The sequence below is a fragment of the Cebus imitator genome, unplaced genomic scaffold (genome assembly GCF_001604975.1).
Source record: "Cebus imitator isolate Cc_AM_T3 unplaced genomic scaffold, Cebus_imitator-1.0 Scaffold561, whole genome shotgun sequence".
Classification (NCBI taxonomy): domain Eukaryota; kingdom Metazoa; phylum Chordata; class Mammalia; order Primates; family Cebidae; genus Cebus; species Cebus imitator.
The window spans coordinates 811,779-836,473 of record NW_016107876.1 but is presented as its reverse complement, the minus strand read 5'-3'; the positions used below and the strand labels follow the sequence as shown (position 1 = coordinate 836,473).

Genomic DNA, 24,695 nt, shown 5'->3' with positions numbered 1-24,695 from the left:
CATGACACTTATTCACTCTCATGAGAACAGCATGGGGGAGACATGCCACATGATTCAGCTATCTCCTACTGGTCCCTCCAATAACATGGGAATTATGGGAGCTACAAGATGAGATTTGAGTGAATACACAGAGCCAAACCATATCATTCCATGCCTGGCCCCTCTCAAATCTCATGTCTTCATATTTCAAAACCAACCATGCCTTCCCAACAGTCCCCCAAAGTCTTAAACCATTTCAGCATTAACTCAAAAGTTCACAGTCCAAAGTCTCATCTGAGACAAGGAACTCCCTTCCACCTATGAGCCTGTAAAATCAAAAGCATGTTAATTACTTCCTAGAGACATTAGGTAAATATAACCTTTCCAAATGGGAGACATTGGCCAAAACAAAGGGATTACAGGATTTATGCAATTCCAAAATCTAGCCAGGCAGTCAAATCTTAGAACTCCAAAATGATCTCCTTTGACTTCATGTCTCACATGGATGCAAGAGGTGAGTTTCAATGGTCTTGGGCAACTCTGTTCTTGTGGCTTTGCAGGATACAACCTCCCTCCCTGCTGGCTCCCTTCCCAGGATGGCATTGAGTGTCTGCAGCTTTTTCAGGTGCATGTTGAATGCTGTCAGTAGGTCTACCATTCTGGGGTCTGGAGGACAATGGCCCTCTTCTCACAGCTTCACTAGGTGGCTCCCCAGTAGGGACTCTGTGTGGGGCATTGACCCCACATTTCCCTTCCACACTGCCATAGCAGAGTTTCTCCATATGGGCACAGTGCCTGCAGCAAATTTGTACGTGGGCATCTAGGCATTTCCATACATCCTCTGAAATCTAGGCAGAGGTTCACAAACTCCAATTCTTGACTTCTGTGCACTTTGAGACTCAACATCATGTGGAAGCTGCCAAGGCTTAGGACTTCAACCCTCTGAAGCAGCAGTCCAAGCTGTACCTTGATTTCTTTTAATCATGGCTGGAGAAGCTTGGACACAGGGAACCAAGTCCCTAGACTGCACACAGCATGAGGACTCTGGGCCTGGCCCATGAAAGCACTTTTTCCTCCTGAGCTTCTATGCCTGTGATGGGCTGCTGTGAACACTTCTGATGTAACCTGGAGATATTTTCCCTATTGTCTTAATGAGTAACATTCTGCTCCTTGTTACTTATGCAGATTTATGCAGCCAACTTGAATTTATTTTCAGAAAACTGGATTTTGTTTTCTATTGCATTGTCAGGTAGTAAATTTTCCCAATACTTATACTCTGCATCCCTTATGAAACTGAATGCCTTTAACAGCATCCAAGTCACATCTTGAATGTTTTGCTGCTTAGAAATTTCTTATGCCAGATACCCTAAATCATTTCTCTGAAATTCAAAGTTCCACAAATCTCTAGGGCAGGGGAAAATGCCATCAGTCTCTTTGCCAAAACATAACAAGAGTCGCTTTTGCTCCAGTTCCCAACAAGTTTCTCATTTCCATCTGAGCCCACTTCAACCTGGACTTCATTGTCCATATTACTATCAGCATTTTGGGTAAAGACATTCAACAAGGCTCTAGGGAGTTCTAAACTTTCACACATTTTCTATCTTCTTCTGAGCCCTCCAAACTGTTCCAACCTTTGCCTGTTACCCAGCGCTAAAGTTGCTTTTACATTTTCAGGTATCTTTTCAGCAGCACCCCGCTCTACTGGTACAAGTTTACTGTATTAATCAGTTTTCACACTGTCGATGAAGACACATCTGAGACTGGGAAGAAAAAGAGGTTTAATGGACTTACAGTTCCACATGGCTGGGGAGGCCTCACAATCATGGCAGAGGGCAAGAAGGAGCAAGTCACTTCTTACATGGATTATGGCAGGCAAAAAGAGAGAGCTTGTGCAGGGAAACTCCCATTTTTTAAACCCTCAGATATTGTGAGACTGACTCACTATCACAAAAACAGCATGGGAAAACCTGCCATCATGATTCAATTATCTCTCACTGAATTCCTCCCACAATATGTGGAAACTATGGGAGCTACAAGATGAGAGTTGGGTGGGGACAGGGAGCCAAACCATATCAATGGGGCATCAAGTCTGCAAGAGTAAACTGCCAAAACCTCGTCTGAAGGGAAAGTTTCCTAGCTTAGATTATGAGGATCAATTTATACATTTGACCACTGACTGGTCCCTAACTCAAGAATAGAGGAAACAAATAAAGATACTGTTAGCTGGTCACGGAGCTATGTTTGACATCATAAACGCCTGGATCTAGGGAAGCACATGAGAGAGCAGGGGATATTCATACTAGAGTCTTGATGCTCTAGCCCTTTGGAGATGATTATGGATGGGACATTTAAATCATGTACTAGCATCTTGCTCAAGAAAAAAGAGAATGAGTTAGAGTCACACCCAGTGGCTAGTCTTTCTTTTGTTCACATGGCGTAAGACAGTCCAATAACAACCACCAGGATAGGAAACCAGAAGTCTATCATTGCCAACTCTCCTTTAGGATATATTCACCATAATTGCCAAGAAACTCATCTTTTTCTGCAACACAGCTTGGCCCAGAACAATACTATCTTGTAATTAGACCTTTTTATTTAAGGAAAAGAAGATGGTTGGAAATTCCCCCAAGGTCTCAGGGAAACCAGACATTATTCCTCCCCCAATGAAATGGCTCTATATTAAGATAATTCTCTTTAAGACCAATGTTGAATATGTTATGCCCATGTTTATAAAAAGGGTGTGGGGAACCTAACATAGTGACTCTGTATTAGGAAATGTGCCTCCCACCAACAGCTATTCTTTCTTAAAATCTAGCTCAAGGATTATCTCTAAAATCTCTTATGCTTATGCTTCTCCTAGTGATCTTGCCCCGTCAGATTTACAGTCTTCTACTACACCCCCTCTGACACGGTTTGGCTGTGTCCTCACTCAAATCTCAACTTGAATTGTATCTCCTGGAATTCCCCTGTGTTGTGGAGAGACTCAGGGGGAAGCAATTAAATCATGGGGGTCCGTCTTTCCCATGCTATTCTTGTGATAGTAAATAAGTCTTACAAGATCTGATGGGTTTATCAGGGGTTTCTTCTTTGGCTTCTTCCTCATTTTCTCTTGTCACTGCCATATAAGAAGTGCCTTTCACCTCCCGCCATTATTTTGAAGCCTCCCCAGTCTTGTATTACTGTAAGTCCAATTAAATTTGTTTTACTTCCCGGTCTCTGGTATGTCTTTATCAGCAGCATGAAAACTGGCTAATATAGTAAATTGGTATCAGTAGAGTGGGGCATTGCTGGAAAGATGCCCAAATATTGGGAAGCAACTTTGAAACTGTATAATAAGCAGAGATTGAAACAGTTTAGAGGGCTCAAAAGACGACAAGAAAATGTGCAAAAGCTTGGAAAGTCCTAGAGACTTATTGAACACTTTTGCTCAAAATTCTGATAGCAATAGGGACAATAAAATCCAGGCTGAAGTGGTCTCAGATAGAGATGAGAAACTTGTTGGGAACTGGAGCAGAGGTGACTCTTGTTATATTTTAGCAAACAGAATGAGAGCATTTTGCCCTTGCCCTAGAGATTTGTGGAACATTGAACTTGAGAGAAATGACTTGGGTATCTGGCAGAAGAAATTTCTAAGTAGTAAAGCATTCAAGATGTGACTTGGGTGCTGTTAAAGGCATTCAGTTTCGTAAGGGAAGCCTGACTATAAAATAGAAAAGAAGACCCGATTTTCGGGAGAAATTCAAGCTGGCTGCAGAAATTTGCTTAAGTATCAACGGGCCTAATGTTAATAGCAAAGACCACGGGAAAAATGTCTTCAGGCCATGTCAGAGACCTTCACAGCAGAACCTCGTATCACAGGCAATGGAGGTCAAGGAGGGAAAACGTGGTTACTTGGGCCTGGCCCAGGGTCCCTGTGCTGTGTGCAGCCTAGGGACTTGGCGCCCTGTGTCCCAGCTGCTCCAGGCTTGGCTTAAAGGGGCCAAAATACAGCTCAGGCTGTGGCCTCAGAAGGTGAAAGCCCTAAGCCTTGGCAGATTCCACATGTTGTTGAGCCTGTGGGTATACAGAAATCAATAATTGAGGTTTGGAAGCCTCCACCTAGACTTCAGAAGATGTACAGAAATTCCTGGATGCCCAGGTAGAAGGTTGCTGCATGGCAGGCTCTCATGGAGAACTTCTGCTTGGGCAGTGTGGAAGGGAAATGTGGGGTTAGAGCCCTCACACAGAGTCCCTACTTGGGCACCATCTAGTGGAGTTGTGAGAAGGCCACCATCCTCCAGATCCCAGTATATTAGATCTACTTACAGCTTGTACCATGTGTCTGTGTCTGGTAAAGCCACAGACAATGTCAGCCTGTTACAGCAGCCAGGAAGGGGGCTATAACCTGCAAAACCACAGGGGCAGAGCTGTCCGAGACTATGGGAACCTGCCTCTTTCATAAGTGTGACCTAGATGTGAGACTTGGAGTCAAAAGAGATCATTTTGAAGCTTTAAAATTTGACTGTCCCACTGTATTCCAGATTTCATGGGCCCTGTAACCCTTTTGTTCTGGTAAATCCCATTTAGAATGGCTGTATTTACCCAATACCTGTACCTCCATTGTATTTAGGAAGTAGCCAGCTTGCTTTTGATTTTACAGGCTCATATGTAGAAGGGTGTTGCCTCAGATAAGACTTTGGACTGTGGACTTTTGGGTTAATGCTGAAATTAGTTAAGACTTAAGACTTTGGGGAGCTGTTGGGAAGGCATAATTGGTTTTGAAATGTGAGGACATGAGATTTGGAGGGGCCAGGGGCAAAATAATATGGTTTGGCTGTGTTGCCACCCAAATCTCAACTTGAATTTTGTCTCCCAGAATTCTCTTGTGTTGCAGGAGGAAACCAGCAGAGGTAATTGAATCATTGGGGATAGTCTTTCCCATGTTATTCTTGTGAGATCTGATCAATTTATCAGAGGTTTCCACTTTTGCTTCTTCTTCATTTTTCTTTCCACCACCATGTAAGAAGTGCCTTTTTCCTCCTGCCATGAGTCTGAGGCCTCTCCAGCCATGTGGAACTTTAGGTCCAATTAAACCTCTTCTTCCTGCCAGTCTCAGATATGTCTTTATGAGCACCATGAAAACAGACTAATTCAGCCTCCATATCAACCTATACTTCACTTCATAAGGAGCACAATCTTATTGGGACAATTTGAAGTGGAGCATGGTACCACCCACCTGAAATGAAAAACAGACTACTTCTCCTCAGGGAAGTAGCAAATGAAGAGTTGAGATCATTTGAATCCATGTCTCTTTCACATTTCAAATTTATCCCAATGCAAACAAAGGTGAGGACAATTCTCTGAGGACCACCCCCCCAAGGTATATGGAGGAATTAAAGGACTTGTCTTTTAAGGTAACCTAGGGTAACATAGACATGGTCTTATAAAATTACAAACATTGGCCATGGGTCCCCATATCCCCATGCATAACCTACTAAATATGGCTTTTGTGGTCTTCAATAACTGAGACAGGGCAAAAGAGGCACATAGGAATCAAGGTGACTCAGAGAGAGACTAAAGACAGGGCCAATTTTTGGCCATTGCTATGGGGGAAATACTCCCACCTCCAGCTAATCCTAGGAGAAACCCCAAAGGCTCTGCTGTACCTGTAGAAAATCAAAACACTGGAGCCTGGAATGCCAAGTGCGTAAAGGGCCCACAGGCTTGCAATCCCTCTGGGTCCTGTCAATGTGGCAAAAAGCGGGGGAGGCAATGGAGAAAGGTCTATCCTCAACTTTGAAGGGAGGATGGGACTCCTAATGCCTTACTGCCCCTGGCAAAAGACTGAAGGGGTCCAAGGAAGACAATGACTCTGATGAGGCAATCAGTCTCAATTGTAGCAACAGAGGCTTGGATAACCCTGGATATGGCAGGTAAATACATTCATTTCCTGTGGATACAGGGTCTGGACTGTAAGTTCTCACTTTCTGTCCTGAACCCCTATCTGCCAAATGCTGCAGTATCATTGGTGTTGGCAAACTCCAGACCACAATTTTTCATTCTACTCCTAAATTGTAAATTTAGGGCTAGTACAAAAAGCATTTTAAGGGTATGGGAACCAATAATGTTTAATGAGGTAGAAAGAGACTTTCATCAAACTCTGAGGGTGAAATACTCCCTCAGTATAAATTCAGAATACATCATCTATCAAGCAAAAATAAAAAAAACAAAAAAAGCATGGTAGGTCTTAAGACATAGAAGAATTACTCAAGTAATCAATTGCAACCTAATTAAGTAGTGCATCTCAGGTGCTCCTGAGTACAACAGCAGAAAAAACTTAGAGAAATGAGAACTCAGGTGTGCTTATCAAGAACAAAGAAATTGTTTTATTTGAGTCTTCACAGAAACCCTTGAGGCAGACTCCAAGCTATTTACAAGAAGCACTGGAGGATTTAAATATTCTGTTCAAGAAATAAACAGGCAACCAGGACCCAAAGCATCAGAAAGTTAAACAGCCTTCTTTGTTCTTTATCTTTGAATCTTTTATTTTGGTACAATTATGTTACACTTTGTTTTGCTCATAATTTTTCCCACAAGAGAAGGGGGTGGAGTAAGCCTACCCAGATGGGAAAGAAACACTTTGCTCAATATATGGTATTGCTACTAATCTTTGGGACTTACTTGTTTAACTCCCTTGTAAGCTTTGTGTCTTTTAGGTTGCAACAGTTTCACATCTAAATGACAGTCATGCGGGAATTCCAGCCTGTCTATTGGAGGATATGACCAATAATGCTTAAATGAGGTAGAAAGAGACTTTCAGACCTTGGCTCAGCAGGGATATTGCTGCCTCTCAGCATGAAGCAGCTCTAGAAGAAATGATCTAGTCCCTCAACAACCCATAGGAATATGGACCCAAAGACTCTGAAAGAGAAAATAAAGTAGATTAGATAGGGTGGCGATAACCTTCCTAGACAGGAAACAGAAGAACTTGTTAAATTGATAGAAAGAACAAACTATCCAACAGTGCACTGATCACATCCCGAGCTCACGGTTAAAACATACTGCAGAGTAAGGTGATAGGTAGGGGTCCAGTTTCTGCTTTCTGCACATTGCTAGCCAGTTTTCCCAGCACCATTTATTAAACATGGAGTCCTTTCCCCATTGCTTGTTTTTCCCGGGTTTGTCAAAGATCAGATGGTTGTAGATGTGTGGGATTTCTTCTGGGGTCTCTGTTCTGTTTCATTAGTCTATGTCTCTGTTTTGGTAGCAGTACCATGTTGTTTTGATTACTGTAGCCTTGTAGTACAGTTTGAAGTCCAGCAGTGTGATGCCTCTGGCTTTGTTCTTTTTGGTTAGGATTGGCTTGGCTACGCAGAGTCTTTTGTGATTCCGTATGATGTTTAAAGTGTTTTTTTCCAGTTCTGTGAAGAAGGTCATTGGTAGCTTGATGGGGATAGCATTTAATCTATAGATTACTTTGGGCAGTATGGCCATTTTCACGATATTGATTCTTCCTAGCCATGAGCATGGAATATTTCTTTATCTGTTTGTGTCCTCTCTTATTTCATTGAGCAGTGGTTCTTCTTGAAGCGGTCCTTTAAATACTTTGTTAGTTGTATTCCTAGGTATTTTATTCTCTTTGTAGCAATTGTGAATGGGAGTTCATTCTTGACGGGAGTTCATTCTTGATTTGGCTCTCTGTTTGTCTGTTATTGGTATATAGGAATGCTTGTGATTTCTGCATATTGATTTTGTATCCTGAGACTTTGCTGAAGTTGCTTATCAGTTTGAGAAGATTTTGGGCTGAGACAATGGGGTCTTCTAGATATACAATCATGTCATCTGCAAATAGAGACAATTTGACTTCCTCCTTTCCTAATTGAATACCCTTTATTTCTTTTTCTTGCCTGATTGCTCTGGCTAGAACTTCAAATGCTATTTTGAATTGGAGTGGTGAGAGAGGACATCCTTGTCTAGTGCCTGATTTCAAAGGGAATTCTTCCAGCTTTTGCCCGTTCAGTGTGATATTGGCTGTACGTTTGTCATACATAGCTTTTATCATTTTATGATACATTCCATCAACACATAGCTTATTGAGAGTTTTTAGCATGAAGTGCTGTTGAATTTCATCAAAAGCCTTCTCTGCATCTATTGAGATAATCATGTGGTTTTTGTCTTTGGTTCCATTTATGTGATGGATTACATTTGTGGATTTGTGTATGTGTAACCAGCCTTGAATCCCCGGATGAAGCCTACTTGGTCGTGATGAATAAGCTTCTTGATGTACTGTTGCAATCTGTTTGCCAGTATTTTATTGAAGATTTTTGCATCCATGTTCATCATGGATATTGGCCTGAAGCTTTCTTTTTTAGCTGAGTATCTGCCTGGTTTTGGTATCAGGATGATGTTGATCTCATAAAATGAGTTAGGGAGGCTTCCCTCCTTTTGTATTGTTTGATACAGTTTCAGAAGGAATGGTACCAGATCCTCTTTGTACATCTGGTAGAATTCGGCTGTGAACCCTTCTGGACCTGGGCATTTTTGGTTGGTAGGCTATTGATTGCTGCCTTTTCTTCAGCCCTTGTTACACTAAAATTAACTCCAGATGGATCAAAGATTTAAACATAAAACCTTACACCATAAAAACACTAGAAGAAAACATATGCAAAACCATCCAGGACATAGGCATAGGCAAGGACGTCATGACTAAAACACCAAAAGCAATGGCAATAAAAGCCAAGATAGACAAATGGGATCTAATTAAACTCCAGAGCTTCTGTACAGCAAAAGAAAGCATCATTAGAGCGAATCAGCAACCAATAGAATGGGAAACGATTTTTGCAATCTACCCATCTGACAAAGGGCTAATATCCATAATCTACAAAGAACGAATACAGATATACAAGAAACAAACAAACAATCCCATTCAAAAGTGGCCTAAGGAAATGAACAGACATTTTTCAAAGAAGACATATATGAGGCCAATAAACATATGAAAAAAATGCTCATCATCACTGGTCATTAGAGAAAGGCAAAACAAAAACACAATGAGATACCATCTCACGCCAGTTAGAATGGCGACCATTAAAAAATCTGGAGACAACAGATGCTGGAGAGGATGTGGAGAAACAGGAACACTTTTACACTGTTGGTGGGAGTGTAAATTAGTTCAGCCATTGTGGAAGACAGTGTGGGGATTCCTCAAGGATCTAGAAATAGAAATTCCATTTGACCCAGCAATCCCATTACGATTATATATCCAAAGGATTATAAATCATTCTATTATAAAGGCACATGCACATGTATGTTCATTGTGGCACTGTTTACAATAGCAAATACCTGGAACCAACCCAAATGCCCATCAATGATAGACTGGACAACAAAAATGTAGCACATATACACCATGGAATACTATGCAGCCATTAAAAATAATGAGTTTGTGTCCTTTGTAGGAACATGGATGAATCTGGAAACCATCATTCTCAGCAAACTGACACAAGAACAGAAAATCAAACACTGCATGTTCTCACTCATAGGAGGGTGCTGAACAATGAGAACACATGGACACAGGGAGGGGAACATCACACACTGAGTCTTTTGCGGGGGACTAGGGGAGGGACAGTGGGGAATAGGGAGGTTGGGGAGGGATAACATAGGGAGAAATGCCAGATGTAGGTGACAGGGGGATGGAGGCAGCAAACCACATTGCCATGTGTGGGGGTTTGTTGCCTCCATTCCTTCGTCACCTACATCTGGCATTTCTCCCTGTGTTATTCCTCCCCACCCTCCCCACTTCCCCACTGTCCCTTCCTTAGCCCCCTGCAACAGACCTCAGTGTGTGATGTTTTCTTCCCTGTCCTCATGTGTTCTCATTGTTCAACACCTGACTATGAGAGAGAACATGTGTTATTTGGTTTTCTGTTCTTGTGTCAGTTTGTGGAGAATGATGGTTTCCAGATTCATTCATGTCCCTACAAAGGACATGAACTTGTCATTTTTTATGGCTCCATAGTATTCCATGGTGTATATGTGCCACATGATCTTTGTCCAGTCTAACATCAGTGGGCATTTGGGTTGGTTCCAGGTCTTTGCTAATGTAAACAGTGTCGCAGTGAACATACGTGTCCATGTGTCTTTATAATAGAATGATTTATAATCCTTTGGATATATACCCAGTAATGGGATTGCTGGGTCAAATGGAATTTCTATTTCCAGATCCTTGAGGAATTGCCACACTGTCTTCCACAACGTTTGAACTAATTTACACTCCCACCAACAGTGTAAAAGTGTTCCTTTTTCTCCACATGCTCTCCAGCAACTGTTGTCTCCAGATTTTTTAATGATCGCCATTCTAACTGGTGTAGATGGTATCTCAATGTGGTTTTGATTTGCATTTCTCTGATTACCAGTGATAATAAACTTTTTTTTATATGTTTGTTGGCCTCCTAAATGTCTTCTTTGGAAAAGCGTCTGTTCTTATCTTTCACTCACTTTTGATTGGGTTTGTTTGTTTGTTTCCTGTGGATCTGCTTCATTTCTTTGTAGATTCTGGGTGTTAGGCCTTTGTCAGATGGGTAGATTGCAAATTTTTTTTCCCCATTCTGTTGGTTGCCAGTTCACTCTAATCATTGTTTCGTTTGCTGTACAGAACCTCAGGAGTTTAATTAGAATCCATTTGTCTATTTTGACTTTTGTTGCCATTTTATAGCTACGGGGTAAATGTATGAAAGTAGGAATTTATATAAGTGGTTTTGAAATTTCCAAATATCTTTACAGGATTACTAATATCACAGTAATTATATTACTGGAATCAAACATGTAATTACTATAATTAACAGCTGAATACAATTTTATACAGTGACTTTGGTAAACAGTTCCTCGAAATGTTATCCATATATTTATTATATTATTCAACAATTCTACTCATAAGAATATGTCCAAAAGAATTAAAAACATGTTCTTGCAGTATTGTTTCTAGAAGCATTATTCATAATAGCAAAAAGGGTACAACAAAAAATTTTATCAACTAAAGAATGGGTAAATAAAATGTGGCATACACTAAAAATGGAAAATTATTTGACAATAAAAAGTAAATAAAAGTATAGCATTCATGTTTATACATGCTACAACATGGATCAAACTTGAAAACATTATGCTAATTAAAAGAAAACATTTACAAAAACTGCATATAATACATCTAATTTATATGAAATGGTCACAACAGGTAACTATGTAGAAATGGAAAGTAGATTAGCGGTAGTGTGAAGCTGGGATGTCGACATGGAAAGGGGAGTAACTACTAATGAGTATGGGCTTGCTTTCTCAAAAAATGAAAATGTTCTGATATAGTGGTTTTGATTCCACAGCTCTGTAAATATACTAAAAACCATCAAATTGTACACTTTAATCAGATAAAATTTGTTGTTTGCAAATTGAATCTTGATAGAACTGTTTAAAAGAGATGGGCATGATATAGAATAATAATTTTGACTCTGTAATCAATATAATCAAATATATTTGCTCTAAACTAAGAATCCTATGTGATCTGTCTCCTATATACTTCATCTATGAAAACTTCCCTGTACTTATTTTGCTTACTTCGTTCCAGTCACATTGGCCTCTGTAACAATAAGCTCCATCCTAACTTAAGGGCTTTGTGCCAGATTTTCACTAGAACTTTGTAAAATTTAGGACTTAGGTCTGAGCTTTAAACTCAGAAAGTCTACCTTTTACTATGCAGTCAAAAACAGCCTTTTCTACTCCAAATCTCTTTGTTACATCACTGTGTATTTTTACCTTCATTGCATTTATTATTGTGAGGAGTGATTATGTTTGTTATTTGCTTTGCCAACAACCCGCCATCATCTGCTCTCTTTCTATTGCCCTTCTCCTAACCCCGTAACTAGTCTGTAAGCTCCATAATGAAAAAAACTACATTTATCTTGTTCATGTCTGTATTTCCATTAACTATAATAATTTTCCTCATAGTTAGGCATTAAATACATATTTTGAATGCTTATTGTATAAGACTGGTTAATATCCTTAGAAAAATTTTAAAAATATTTTATTTTTAAGGTCATATTTTAATACAGATACAGCCTTACTCAGCAAATCAAAGCATGCACTGAGACAACTGCCTTTTGAATTACAACCCTTTCAACTAATACCCAGATATAGCCTGAGTACTCAAAAAACGAGAAAGTGGGCAATAGTAGATGTGACTGAGAGCTCTAACTAAATTACTGGTGTAATATTTAGCTAAAAGAAACTAGGACTATTATTTGAATTATCTTTTTTATTCAGCAGCCTCTGTCAGGCTCAGTGGCAACTTCAATACAATTTGTTAAGAGACAGAACACTTGTTTACAGTATTGATATACTGTCATAACTATGTACTAAAAAGTTTTTGAACATGAGCCAGTGACTGAGACAGTTGGGAGAACCAAATGCAAATCAAGCTAGCATTCATGGGTACCAGAAGAACATATGCTGTTTGCTTGATGACTTCTAATTGCCTCTGGAAAGAACTTTAAATGACATGTTTTTTATATTTCATGCCTTGGTCTCCATAAAAAAGCTACCTAACATGTTAAGAATAAATTAGAGCTGTGAGGGTAATAGGCAAAATCATCTTCATCTGCTTATATGTAACTGACATAACTAAGCTGAGACTCCATTGGACAAAAAAAAAAAAAACAGTGTATATAAAAATTACATTAGATAAAGTCTTTATTTATGTAGTAGGAGAAAACAGTTATGAGGAGTCAGAAAACCTGTTTCTAGTCACAGCATTGCCAGTTACTAGTATTGTGAGTTTGAGTAAGTCATTCTCTTCTCTGATCATCAGTTTTCTCATCAGTAAATAAGAAACTGTTTTTAACTTCAAAATCATCAGATCCTATTCATCCAAGGTAATATTAGTAAACCTGATTTTTTAGTATGTAATATGTCTACCAGGATTTCCTTATTTTGATTTGAATTGGTATGTACACTGTACCAATAAATCTTGATTAAAGGCTGGGCACGGTGACTCACACCTGTAATCCCAACACTTTGGGAGGCTGAGGCAGGTGGATCACTTGAGGTCAAGAGTTGAGACCAGCCTGGCCAACATGGTGAAACCCTGTTTCTACTAAAAATACAAAAATTAGCTGGGCATGGTGGCACACGCCTGTAGTCCCAGCTACTTGGAAGGCTAAGGCAGGAGAAATGCTTGGCCCCTGGGAAGGTGCAGGTTGCAGTGAGCGGAGATGGTGCCACTGCACTCCAGCCTGAGCCACAGAGAGAGACTCCATCTAAAAATATTATGGTTAAAATAACAAATTTTGAAGTCAGAGAGACTTGGGTTCTAGTTCTTATTCTGCCATTTTCTACTTGTGTGACCTTTATCTAGTTTATTATCCATGCTTCGATTGTCTCATCTTTAAAATGACACTAATAATAATCCTGAACTCATAAGTTTTTTGTGAGAGTAAAATAAAATAACACATGTATGTGGTTTATATATTGCCTAGGAAATACTAGGCATTCAATAAATCCTAGCTTTAAAAAGAGAAGAATGATTTTCCTTAATTCAAGTATACTCTTATTATACCTTTATTCTGGGACCTGATTCTATACAGGGATTCCAATTTTATTTTTTTAGTGCTTATTTACATGCTTCTAAGTCACTTTCATATTTTTAAATGACTTTTAGCTACTAAAAGTCGAGAATTTAATACTTTTTCTTCATCTCTCTGCATAAAAACTAGCATAAGGCTTCACACACAAAACTTACTTGCTTATTTAATGTTAACTGGATTAGTAAGTGCCAAACAAAAAGTAGAATGCTGGCTTCTTCTTCTTTTTTTTTTTTTTTTTTTTTTTTTGCTGGCTTCTTAATATATAATAATCATTGCAAAGAAGGAAGCCTGTGACATATCTCTAAAAGATACACTTATACTTCTGAAAAATTATTTATCAAAATTCAAAACTGGTTACAGTTTAAGCCAGAGTAAGCCTCTAATATCACTATCTGGGGAACAGTGAACAATTTTAGGAGAAGATATTGAGTTCATATGTAATTGGAGAATATCATTCCTTGCCACCAAAATGCTGAGAAACTTTAGTAGAAAGAAAGTTTCCAGGTTTAAGCATATGGCAAGTTTACTTTACTTGGAGGATTTTATTTTAAGTAGTTTTTCTCTATACTTTATAAAGCTTAAGTGTGTGTGTGTGTGCGTGTGTGTGTGTGTGTGCGCGCGCATGTGTGTGTGTGTCTGTCTGTCTGTCTGTCTGTCTGTTGGAGGGGTTGTGATTATAGGAAGTAAAGTGTTGTTGAATAGAAATGGATGATCCTATGAAAATTTTATTCAGAAGTTAAAAATGGTCACTGCCAGTGTTGGTGAAGTTATCCTCCATTTCAAGTTAACCACATAAGCAAATGTTTATGCTACCTTTTCATATAGACTTTATAAAATGTAGACAGTCACTGTATCTCAGATATATTGCTATCACGACTGCTTAGATTAGTAATGCCCATTAAATAACTTAAAGTTCAGATCTTTTATATTATAAATGGAGAAATGAAGGCTTAACAAAGCTAAGGTCCTTGCCTAAGATATACAAAATAGCAGAGCTATGCCACACAAATATGTTTCCTATTTTAACCTGAGTGTAAACACCACTGAGTGTGCTCATATACTGAGACCTAGCTTTCTATATCTCCTGTTATTTTAATACAGAGTAACCATTCATGAAAATATTTCATTGCATTAGAATCCAAAGATGAGGATACTGGCTGTGGTCCACTGTGATGATAAAAAGGTCTCATTTTTCTACCAGATAGCCAATAAGAATGAGTATGCTTCACCTCCTTATTTATGTAACAATCAATGAGATTTATACAAAAAAGGTATAAAACTTTTTCACTCCTTCTGAAAAAAGGAAATTTGTGGTTTAATGTCTATCACTTTAAATGACTCACTTCAGTGGCTATAGGGATAAAGGCCAAGTCAAAATATGACTAAAATTACTAATTCAGCAATAAGTTATTAATACTTAACTAAGGTGAACTGTAATTAATGATTTATTCTAACATTTTGCTAATCAAAAGTGTTACATAAGGAGCAGCAGTATTGACATCATCTAAGAATTTGTTAGAATTTCAGAATTTCAATTGCAACTCCAAACCCATTAAATAAGAATCTGATCTTTAAAAAGACCTCCCTCAAGAATCTTTATAAAAGACCTCCATCCAGAGTATTTATAAAAAGTATTTAATAAAATAGGACTGAGCTTAAGTGATCTGATTTTTTTGCTCTAAATACAATTCAGGTGTCAAATGAAAGGTTGAATCTTTTTTAAAAATCACATTAAATAGAAGATATTCCTCAAATCTGTATTCATTTCCCGCTGCTGCTGTAACAAATTGCCCCAAATTTTATGGCTTAAAAAAACGCAAAAATGTATTATATCATAATTTTGGAGACCATATTTCGAAAATGTGTCCACGCTGCTGCCTTAGTTTGAAAGCTTTTGTCTAGAATCTTTCTTTTTCCAGCTTCTAGAGGTTACCTACATTATTTGGCTTATGGCCCCTTCATCTTCAAAAACCAACAGCACAGCATCCTTTTTACTGTCTTTCTCACTTTCTTTTGAGCATGCATCATCAGCATCTTTAGCAACCGTACTACTACCAATAGTCTGTTTACGACTATGCATGCATTCTCTAAGACAACATAAGTTTTTCTTTTCTACCATGTTTTTCCTTTCCTTCTGAAACCTTGACAACAATCTTTAGCATTCATATATACACTAACACTGTGTTAAAAAAATTAGGCTTTTGCTAATGTCCTCCTCAAAATTTTCCCAACCTTCACCCATTACCCAGTTCCAAAGCCAGATCTACATTTTGTTAAGTATTTGCTACAGCAAATACAAATAACACCTGACATTCACAATTGTCATGGGACTATAATGAACCTCTAAATGTATAAATTTTATTGTGGTGTACAGCTTTTCTGATAGGATAATAAAGTATAACTGGAAAACATGTTATGTAAATAAGGTCTGTTTTAATCATTTGTACCACAGTAAAAATGCATAAAAGGTATTTCATGAAATTTTTAGATTTGTTTTGAGATAATGTCTTGCTCTGTCACCCACGCTGAAGTGCAATGGTGCAATCACAGCTGACTGCAGCCTTGAACTCCCAGGTTGAATGGATCCCGCCCATCTCAGCCACCCAAGTAGCTGGGATTACAGGTGTGTGACACCACACTTGGCTAGTTTTTATGTTTTCTGTAGCAACAAGGTTTTTCCTTGTTGCCCAGGCTGGCCTCAAACACCTAGGCTCAAGTGATCCACCCACCTCGGTCTCGCAAAGGGCTGGTATTACAGACATGGACCATCCCACCCAGCCAGATTTTAGATTTCAATGCAACAGAAATAGCACTGGTTTCAGGAGCCAGGAAACTGCTCTCTTGCCTTTTTCTCCATATGAATAAATTATTTTATATATATCTTAGCTTCCTACCTTTGAAATATAGTATTTCTTGTAATTCTTGTGACTGATATAATTTAATGAGATAATTAATGTGAAAACACTATGCATTATTTACAAGATACTTCTATTTCAGTGAAAGACTGTTATGACAGCTATACCGATAGACTAAGTATGAAGTGCTACTTTGTATTAAAAGTGCAGCAAAAAAAAAGTAGTCAAAGCTACATTTGAGAAATTTAGAAATTTATTATTCCAATTTTAAGTTGTATTGTTTATTCCTTTAGTCACTTAAAAAGTCTTTCTGATCTCCACAAATATAGAAACAACCTTTACTAAATTTCTAGATTTAAAATTCATCTAAATAGTTATCATCTGTGTCATAATGTGTTGGAGTAGAAACAATATTGCATCTGGAATAAGATGACCTGAATTCTAGTTGTAGTGCTCTTGCTAATTTGTATCTTGTGTGTGTGTGTGTGTGTGTGTGTGTGTGTGTACGTGTGTACAAGAACATATGCATATAATATATAGTGATCATATGAGGATAATTTGGTATTCTTTAGCAAATACTTCTGTATCCTTTCTAGATATTGTGTAATAGTTCAAGCTGAATTTGATCTATATTTTATTCACAAGCAGGGCTTTTGATTTCAGAAATGCTACAAAGGTTTCGGCAGTCTAATTATCTGTGATCACCAATTATCTGTGTAAACCTTGAGTACTTCATTTTACCTCCCCATTGTTCATTTTGTTCATTGGTAAGTAAGGATATTAGAAAAAATAATTTCCAGGTTTCCTCTAGCCTTAATATTTTGTGATTCTACTCTTGTAAATTCACAAGTTAATGATAGAATTTCTTCAATTTCTTCAAATTGATAGAAAATGTATATCAATAAATATTAAAAGAATTTAAAATGGGAAGGGTAGGCCTTATGAAAGAAAAAAAAAAGGCTGAGACATTGACTTTCTCCTTTTTATAAGAAACAAGTCATAATCTCCATTTAAAATTGCTGTATTGGGTGAGACATTGCAAATACAATGTTGCAATGAAATGAAAGTGAGCCTATATTTAAAAACAAATTTGGGTAGAGGGCCAAGACAGCCAACTAGAAGCAGCTAGAGTGTGTGGCTCTCACAGAGAAGAGTAAAAGGGGTTAGTAAACACAGCACCCTCAAGTGAAACATCCAGGTATTCGCATTAGGACTCATCAGGGAAACAGCTCAACCAACGGAGAACAGAAAAAAGTAAATCAGGGTGATGGCCCACCCAAATGCGACACGGAGCCAAGGGAACCTCCCCCTCCCCCGGGAAGTGGTAAGTGAATGTGTGACCCTCCAAAACCACACTTCTCCCACGGATCTTTGCAATCCTTGGGTTAGGAGATACCCTGGCAAACCTCGTCCACCAGGGCCTTCTGTCTGAAACACAGAGTTGTGTGACGTCTCAGCAGATTGGCTGTTCAGGCACCCACAGAGCCCCAGAATCCCACCTCCAGGATCCCTGGCAAAGGTGACTGAAACTCAGGCAAGGCAGGAGGTTGGACCTCCGTACATAACCCTAGGAAAGGAGCTGAAACCAGGGGGCAGAGCAGCATCAGTCTGTAGGTTCCACTTCCAGGTTACCTCGCTGGATAAAACCCACAGGCTTGGAATTCCAGTCAGCCCCAGCAACAGTGTTGCACCTACCTGGGATGGAACAGAGTTCATGGGGAGAGGGCCAGGCCGCCATCTTTGTGGTTTGGATGACAGCTGTTGCAGTTCCTGGGGTTAGGAGAGTCCAAATCAAATTACTCAAGGGTGGAAGGGATCCCACAGCTGCTCTACCAAAACAGGGCCAGACTGCTTCTTTAAGCTGGACTCTGATTGCCCTTTATCTCTGGGTGAAACCTAACTGTGGCCTTTAGCTATCCCCACCCAGGTTCTCCAGCAGACAGAATTTTTATTTCCCCCCGGAATGAAGTGCCTGGGGGTAGAAGTGGCTGTCATATTTGCTGTTTGAACAACTCTGCCTTTCCAGCCTCTGGGCTTAGGAGAGTCCAAGGCATGTATCCAAAGCCTGGAGACTGGAAACGTTAAATTTCCAAAACAGCAAAGACGAAGGCTCTACTAGAAAGGATTACTCAGTAAAGCACAGCTGCTCTACCAAAATGCAGCCAGACTTTAAGGTCTTTAAGCAGGACCCTGGTCCACTCCTCATCTCCAGAGGGCATCTCCCAGTCAGGGCCCTACAGATACTTGAATTCTCCCTGGGAATGAGTTCCCAGGACGAAGGACAAGTTGCCATCTTTGCTGTTTGGGTAACTCAGCCATTTCAGCTTGTGGGCTTTGAAGAGCCCAGGCTAACTAGGGCAGAAGTGGTACCCCTGCACAGCACAGATGTTCTACAGAAGCATGGCCAAACTGCTTCCTTAAGTTGTTCCCTAATCTATTCCTCCTCATTGGGCAGGACTTCAAAGCAGGGCCTCCAGCCATTCTCACTGATGTTCTCTGGCTAACAGTGGCTTGAAAACTGCCTAGAATAGAGTTCCTAGAAAGAGGGGTGGGATACCATCTTTGTTACTTTATGAACTTAGATGTTCCAGCTTCCAGGCTTTGGAGAGCCCAACCTGATGGATGTGAGAGCACGGTACTCCAGCACAGTACCAATGCTCTGTGAAAGATGGGCTAGACTGCTTCTTTAAGTGAGTCCCTGATCCCATTCCTCCTGGCTTGGTGAGACCTCCCAACCAGAGTCTCAATCCTCCTCCTACAGGTGCAAGTGGGGTGACAACAGGTTTATACCCCACTGGAATGGCGCTTACAGAGGAAGGGGCTGGCTGCCATGTTTGTTGTTTTGCAAACTTCACTGATGATACCTTCAGGTACTGGAAAATCCATGTGACTAAGGACTGGAGTGGACACCCAGCATACCATAGCAGCTCTACGGAAAAGTGGCCAAACTGTTAGAAAAAAAATACACAAAAAACTCAAAAACTGCATCAAGAGATCAGCAGTGTCAAAGACTGAAGGTAGATAAGCCCACAAAGTTGAGAAAGAATCAGTGCAGGAATACTGAAAACTCAAAATGTCAGAGTGCCCTCTCTCCTTCAAATGACCACATCACTTCTCCAGCAAGGGTTCAAGATGGGGCTGAAGCTGAGATGACTGAAATCAGAATGTGGATAAAAATGAAATTCACTGAGATAAAGGATCACATACTTACTCAATGAAAGGAAACTAAAAATCACAATAAAACATTGCAGGAGCTGACAGACAAAATAGCCAGGACAGAGAAGAAAATAACCAAACTGATAGAGATGAAAAACACAATACAAGAATTTCATAATGCAATCACAAATATTGGTAGCAGGATAGACAAGGCAGAGGAAATAATCTCAGAGCTGGAAGACTGTTTCTGAAATAAGACAGGCAGACAAGATAGTTTTAAAAGAATGAATAGGAATGAATAAATACCTCCGCAAAACATGGAATTATGTAAAGAGATAAAACCTATGACTGATTGGTGTACCTGAAGGAGCTGGGGAAAATTGAACCCATTTGGAACACATATTTCAGGATATCATGCCTGAGAACTTCCTCAACCTTGCTAGACAGGCCAACATTCAAATTCAGGAAATTCAGAAAACACCAGTAAGATACTCCACAAGAATATCATCCCCAAGAAACATAATCATCAGATTCTTTAAGGTTGAAATGAAAGAAAAAAAGGTAAGAACATCCAGAGAGAAAGGTTTGGTCTCATACAAAGGGAAGCCCATCAAACCAAGAGTGGACTTTTCAGTGGAAACCCTACAAGCCAGAAAAGATTGAGGTCAATATTTAACATTCTTAAAGAAAAGCAATTCTAACCCAGAATATCAGATCTAGCCAAACGAAGCTTCATAAATTCAGGAGAAATAAGAGTGTTTCCAGAAAGCAAATGCTGAGGGAACTTATTACCACCAGACCTTTCTTACATCCTGAAGGAAGCACTAAATATGGAAAGTAAAAACACACTACCAGCCACTACAAAAACACACTGAAGTACACAGTTCAGTGACACTATAAAGCAACCACAAAAACAAGTCTGCAAAGTAACAAACTAGCATCATCATGACAGGATCAAATCCAGAGATAAGAATATGAATCTTAAATATAAATGGGTTAAATTCCCCAATTAAAAGACACAGAGTAGTAAGCTGGATAAAGAGCCAAGACCCATTTCTATGCTGTCTTTTATCATATGCAAAGGCACACATAGGCTCAAAATAAAGGGATGGAGAAAACATTACCAAGCAGATGGAAAAAACCAAATAACAGGGATTGATATCCTACTTTTTGACAAAACAGACTTTAAATTAACAAAGATCAAAAAAGAACAGGAAGAGTTCACAATGGTAAAGGATTCAATTCAACAAGAAGAGCTAACTATCCTAAACATACACTGCACCCAACACAGGAGCACCTAGATTCATAAAGCAATTTTTTAAAGATCTTCACAGAGACTTAGACCTGCACATGTTAACAGTGAGAAACTTTAAGAACCCGCTGACAATATTAAACATATCAGCAAGAGAGAAAATTAGCAAAGATATTCAGGACCTGAACTCACCTCTTCATCAAATAAAACTGACACATATCCACAGAACTCTCCACCAAAAACCAACAGAATATACATTATTCTCATTGCCACATAGTGCTAACTGTAAAATAGATTACATAATTGCAAGTAAAACACTCCTTGGCAAATGCAAAACAACCGAAATCACAACAAGCTGTCTCCTGGACCACACCACAATCAAATTAGAACTCAAGACTAAGAAATTCACTCAAAACCACACACTTACAAGAACATTGAATAACCAGCTCCAGAATGACTTTTGGGTAAATAACAAATTTAAGGCATAAGCCAAGAAGTTTTTAGAACCTAATGAAAAGAAAGATACAACATACAAGAATCTCTGGGACACACCTAAGGCAGTATTAAGAGAGAAATTTATGGCACTAAATGCCCACATCAAAAATCTATAAAGATCTCAAGTTAAGAACCAAACATCTCAGCTAAAAGAACTAGAGAACCAAAAACAGACAAATCACAAGGCAAGCAGTATACAAGAAACAGCCAAAGTCAGAGCTGAACTAAATAAGATAGTGACATAAAAAATCATTCAAAAGATTGACATATCTAGATGCTGTTTTTTTAAAAAAAATAATAAAATAGATGGACTACTAGCTACCCTAATGAAGAAAACAGAGAAGATCCAAATAAACACAACCAGAAATAAGAGAAATATTACTACTTACCTGACAGAAATACAACCATCATAGAATATTAAAAAGAAAGTGCCACTATGCACATAAGCAAGAAAATCTAGAAGAAATTGCTAAATTCCTGTAGAGATACAACCTCCAAGACTGAACCAAGAATAAACTGATCCTTGAAAAGACCAATAATACGTTTGGAAATAGAGGCAATAATAAATAGCCTATCAACTAAGAAAAGTTCAGGATTAGATGGATAAACAGCTGGGCTGGCACCATGCCTACCGAAACTATTTTTTAGAATGGGAAAGGAGAGACTCCTTTCTAACTCATTCTATGAGGCCAGCATTATCCTGATATCAAGACCTGGCAGAGACACAAGAAAAACAGAAAACTTCAGGCCAATATCCTTGATGAACATTGATGCAAAAATCAACAAAATACCGGCAAACCGAATTCAGCAGTACATCAAAAAGCTTATCCATCATGATCAAGTAGGCCTCATCTCCAGGATGCAAGATTTGTTGAACATATGCAAATCAATAAATTAATCACATAAACATATCTAAAGGCAAAAATCACATGATTATCTCAATAGATGCAGAAAAAATTTTTGACAAAATTCAACATCTCTTCATGTTAAAAATTCTTAATAAAGTATGTATTGAAGGAATATGTCTCAAAATAATAATATCCATGTATGACAGATCCACAGTCAACATCATATTGAATAGGCAAAAGCTGAAGTTATTCCCTTTAAAAACTAGTAGAGACAAGGATGCCCTCTTCACAATTCCTATCCAACATAATATTGAAAGTTCTGACCAGAGCAATCATACAAGAGAAAGAAATAAAGAGCATTCCAATAGGGGGAGGGAAACCAAACTGTCCCTGTTTGTAGACAACATGATTCTATACCTAGAAAACCCCACTGTCTCAGGTCAAAAGCTTCTTAAGCTTATAAGCAACTTCAGCAATCTCAGGATAGAAAATCAATGTCAAAAAATTACTAGCAATTTTATACACCAACAACAGTCAAGCCAAGAGACATAACACCAATGGACTCCCATTCACAATTGCCACAAAAAATAAAATAACTAAGAATACAGATTACAAGGAAAATAAAAGATCTTTTCAAGGAGAACTACAAACCCCTACTCAGAGAAATCAGAAATAACACAAATAAATAGAATAGCATTCCATGCTCATAGATAAAAGTATTCAAAGTTGTTAAAATGGCCTTACTGCTCAACAAATTTTCCCATTAAACTACCATTGTCATTTTTGGCAGAACTAAAAAATTTATTTTAAAATTCATATGGAACCCAAAAAAGTACCCAAATGTTGGGAGAACCCACAAAAGCCAAGGCAAAGGTCTGAAGCCTCAGCATGTCCTCATATAAACATAGAATTAGAAAAGAATTAGAAATACATTTACATAGTTATTCCTATGTATCATAATAAATAATCACATAGCTATTTATATGGAATCATAAATATATACTTACATATAATCATATAATCTTTAACCTTACTAATAAGTCTCAGGTCAAGAAGTATGGGACTGAAGTGGCATTGGAAAAGAGGTGACCCTAAGGCAAGGTGCTCTAAGTCCTCTGTCATGCCTCCATAAGAGCTACTGGAGGATACCTTGGCTGTGTGACAGTGTCAGCACTGTGAAAGTGCCCACTGTTTAGCCAACTAGGGAAAAAGATGTCCAAGATGGCCGAGACATCTCCTTCCCCAGGGGAGTGAGGAGAAAACTCTATTCTCCGAAGCTCTGTGGTAACCCTGATGGCTGTCAGGGAAGTCCACAGACATCTGGGGACTTAATTGTCTCTAAGTGATGCTGTGCTTCAGCAGTCACATTCCATGTCTACTTTCAAGTTCTGTTCTGCACCTGTTTCTCTTTTTCTTAGAAGATAAGAATTAGTAATAATAACATAAATCTTAGTGACCTTGTTATTTCTTGATAAGTATGAAAAAAGTGCTGATGCCTTAGGTTTTCTCCTCACTTTGGCTTCTTCAAAGTCTTGGTAATCACCCTATCACTGATCACCATTACCTCATCCTACCCACCTTTCCCCCTGCTTTGTACTCAATAAAAGTCAGAGCATCGAGACATTTGGGGCAACTGCTGGACTCTGTGCTTTGGTTGGCAGTGGACCCCTGGGCCCAAACTCTGTTTTCTCTTTCTTGGTGTCTTGTGTCTTTTACTTACACAGTTTCTCATCTCCACACCAGCAGAAAGGGACTCATGGGACCCTGTAAGGCTGGATCCTACACCCAAATAGCCAAGACAATACTAAGCAAAAAGAACGAAGCTGAATCCATCATGCTACCCAACATCAAATTATACTATAGGGCTATAGTAACCGAAACAGCATGGTACCAGTACAAGAACAGACACACAGACCAATGGAACAGAATAGAGAACTCAGAAATAAGATTACACCCTATACATTTCTGATCTTTGACAAACCTAAATAAAAAGAAGCAATGATGAAAGGACTCCTAGTCAATAAATGGTGCTGGGATAACTGGTTAGCTAGATGCAGAAAACTGAAACTAGACCTGTTTTCCTAACACCATAACCCAAATTAACTAGCTAACTAGTTTTCCTTACACCATATACAGAAGTTAACTCAAGATGGCTTAAAGACTTAAATGTAAAACACAAAACTATAAAAACCGTACAAGACAACCTAGGCAATATCATTAACTACATAGGTCCAGGAAGAGATTTCATGTCCCAGATGCTGAAAGGAACTGCAACAAAAGCAAAAATTGACAAAAAGAATCTAATTAAACTAAAGAGCTTCTGCATAGCAAAATAAACTATCAATAGAATAAACATACAACCTACCTACAGAATGGGAAAAAAATTACAAATTATGCATTTGTCAAAGGTCTAATATCCAGCATATATGAGGAACTTAAACAAATTTACAAGGAAAAAAAAAAAACAATCCCATTAAAAAGTGGGCAAAGGGCTGGGTGCAGTGGTTCA

At 38.7% G+C, this 24,695-nt stretch overlaps 1 long non-coding RNA gene across 1 annotated transcript; it reads right to left on the bottom strand.

The window, feature by feature from the left end:
• Window positions 1-3,218: 3,218 nt before the first annotated feature.
• On the bottom strand, window positions 3,219-22,590 carry LOC108294084. The gene is made up of 3 exons (XR_001820900.2): window positions 22,460-22,590; window positions 20,384-20,391; window positions 3,219-3,228 (listed from the first exon to the last, which is right to left on the bottom strand). It is a non-coding gene; the product is annotated as an uncharacterized LOC108294084 (long non-coding RNA).
• Between the last annotated feature and the right edge of the window lie 2,105 nt (window positions 22,591-24,695).